This window comes from Trachymyrmex cornetzi, unplaced genomic scaffold (genome assembly GCF_001594075.2).
Source record: "Trachymyrmex cornetzi isolate Tcor2-1 unplaced genomic scaffold, Tcor1.1 scaffold193, whole genome shotgun sequence".
NCBI classification, from domain to species: domain Eukaryota; kingdom Metazoa; phylum Arthropoda; class Insecta; order Hymenoptera; family Formicidae; genus Trachymyrmex; species Trachymyrmex cornetzi.
This window is the reverse complement of record NW_017296561.1, coordinates 244,841-248,214: the sequence shown is the minus strand read 5'-3', so window position 1 is coordinate 248,214 and position 3,374 is coordinate 244,841. Positions and strand designations below refer to the sequence as shown.

At 38.5% G+C, this 3,374-nt stretch overlaps 1 pseudogene; it reads left to right on the top strand.

Moving 5' to 3' along the window:
* Positions 1–249: 249 nt before the first annotated feature.
* LOC108759551 (uncharacterized) lies at positions 250–707 on the top strand (annotated as a pseudogene).
* The last annotated feature ends 2,667 nt before the right edge of the window (positions 708–3,374 follow it).

Below are 3,374 nucleotides of genomic sequence, written 5' to 3'. Positions count from 1 at the left end.
TCGTCGTCGTCGTATAAGCCATAACGTATAAACATTGATAAAACTCCCGGACAAAGAAAATACGCAGAAAAAAACGCGATAAAACGTGTCGCGACACGTTTGCAATTCTTGGAAAAAAGGGGAGGGGTTACCCCCTCTTCAATTCTAAAAGTTTTATCATATACGCCGCAATTTACGCGGGTACAATCAGTCTTGCGATATCCACTTGTACTGACGGTCGACAAAATGTACTTCGCCAAAGAGAGCAATACATCGTACGAAACGAAGAAAGATTGCAGTAACACGTAAGTTTTAATGTTCTATACGCAAAACGAAATGTTTCTTATACAATAAATAACGTTTTTCAATATTATATATGTACACAGTATGGAGCATCGCGCGGTGCGTTTGCTGAGTAGACGTTACAACCTGACGAATACGGGCTACAAGTATTTGGAAATTGGAATCAATGTTGGCCCGCCGAGTTACGTGGAGATCGCCCTGGGAGACAATCTATCGCTGTCTCTCGAAACGTGGAAGGGTCTCTACGAGCAGCGTTGGAACATTTACAAAATGCTGCGCAACGAATACAAAGACAATTTCATAAGCGTTGGACCGCTAACCGTCAGAGTTTGCACACTGAACGATGGTACGCTCGTATGCCTCGATTCTTCGTCCGTACGCATTACGATGACCGAAACGACGCTACGCCGCATGTTCGCGTTTGATGGGTGTATGGTATCGATGTAATGTTCGAACGATTAGTTCGACTCGTCGATACGGTCGATGTCAAGTATACGCGATTCTCCAACATCGCGTCCGAAGACACTATACGAGATAGCAACGTCTTTAACAAGCATCAGCTCGTCGATTGCGAGCTATTGGCTTTAGAGTTTAATACACAAGAAAAAAAACCCGATGTAGTAATATGTGAATAAAAATTTTGTCGTTCACATCAAATATATATGTATTTTCTTTGCTTTCCTTCCATCCATCCATGCTATGCCTCGACGTGCTCTCACACTTAGTTTATGTAAACATCTGCGGACGCTCCTCTTAACGCGTCGTGTTACGAATCATATATATGTGTGTGTATGAACGTATAAACGTATGTGTGAAATATACGAATAGGTGTGAAAATAAACGCGCGCAATTCGTACGTTAAAATTGATTTTTTATTTTATATCGTATTATGTGCACTACTTAGCAATGGCGCAATGCATCGCGATTTTTAGCCTATATTATAAAGAGTGTCACAACGACATAGGCGATAGCTTTTCTCGTGAAGGCACTTATGATCCGAACTGTTTATATACAACTGCTGTCTATCGATAAAGCCTAGGCAGGCTCGCTGAAGCGAAGGATGGATCTCAGCGTCAGTCTTTGTTCGCGTGCGGAAGTATTTTGACGTGAGTGATTTTTTTTCCTTACGCGAGTAATTTGTGTAAAATATGTAAGAGTATTCTACCATTAAATGGTAGAATACTTTTACACCTTTCTGTGATTATATGCATATGTTATTGTGTAGTGCAGCTTGAAACGTTGAAACATGAGGTATTACGAACCGTCACCTAAAAAACTACATGTTATTACTATAGACGATGTCCTCACTGAGAATGAGGACGAAGAGGACACCCTCGTCGAGGGAATCGTCAACCTCAACCTCGACGAGGTGGATAGCCTCGATGATGTGGATAGCCTCGTTGAGGAGAACATTGAGGTTGAGGTTGGCGAGGGTGACGCTTCCCTCGGCAAGGAGGAGGAGGAGGAGGAGGAGGTCGCGGATGGTCTGTTTAATTTTAATTTTAATAACGTAACAATGAAAGAATGTCACGAGTTCCTCGTGGAATTCGGTGACCTGTGGGGCGACGAGTTCCTACACTTCCTTGCATCTCAGTAAGAAGAGCAAGTGCAGGAAGACGAGGAAGAATAGAAAGAGAAGGAAGAGGAGACGAAAGAGAGTGAAGGAGAAGGAAGAGGGTGTGAAGGTAAATTTACTTTTTTATTATTATTTCTTTTCTTTTTCATAAACTAACATCTTGCCCGCGTTACAGCACCGCGACGCGTTTCGTCCACAAACACATTTTTTCGAGTGTTTATATAAACACCCGATAACGCCGGGGCCTTCCAGCGCCTCCCCCCTCCTGCCTCGCGCCTACAAGTACCCCCCGCGCCCCCCTCAGAGGACCTGAGTTAGAACCCTCCCTATATTACTACTTTTAATTGTTATGATTTTATTATAAGTATTTGCAACACTTCATTTCCTAGCATCTGGTTCATATCAAAGAAAAGTAGGACAGGATTTTTTATCATGCATGAGTCAAACCTCCATCTCCGTTTCTATTCATGCTACTGTAAATGCATTAAATAATATTATGGGACATTGGATCCAATTTCTAACAACAGATAGAAGAAAACAAGAAATTAAACAAGAGTAGGTAAAGTTGGAAAAAAATTTCTGCAATCTAATTTGATTTTTTACATCAGGTTTTTTGAAAATACTGGATTGCCAGTAGTGATTGGCGCTATAGACGGAACTCATATTGCCATCTTTCCACCACAAACTGAACGAGAACACCTTTTTATTAATAGAAAACAATATAATTCATTGAATGTGATGATTGTAAGTACAAAAATAATCAATGCCGTAAGAAATACAATTTTAATAATACATAATTTGTACATATTTATAATGTTTTTCTATCCTCTTTATAGGTTTGTTCCTATAATAACGAAATATTAGCAGTAAATGCAATGCATGGTGGAAGAACACATGACTCCAGAGTCTTCCGTTCTTCACGTTTGCTCCATTATTTAGAAGAACAACAGGAAGCAGGCGAAAGAGGATCATGGCTTATAGGTATGGCTAATAATTTGATGTTATATATATATATATATATATTATATATATATTGACACTATGTTAATACTATATTTACATTATGTTTATATTAATCAACAACATTCGTAATTTTAAATTATACAAATGTTAGTTTATCTTGGTATTGAAATGATTGATAATAACATGACAACTTCGCAGGCATTTGATCATTTGAGTCGTATATTGTGCATTTTAATATTCTTTTTAGGAGATTCCGCATACCCGCTTAAGCCTTATCTTTTAAAACCATTTATAAACGCACCTTTGGGCTCTCCAGAGTTTAGATACACAGAACATTTTACAAAAGCACGATCTTCTGCAGAAAGAGGTATAGGTGTTTTGAAAGGCCAATGGCGATGCTTGCGAAAAGAGAGGGCATTGCATTATCAGCCGGAATTTGCAGGTATTAAACACAATTTTTATATGTAATATAATATAAAAACATTATTAAAAAATATAATGTTCTTTAGTATTTATTATAATACTTTTCTCTTTTCTAGCTCGTATTGTAAAT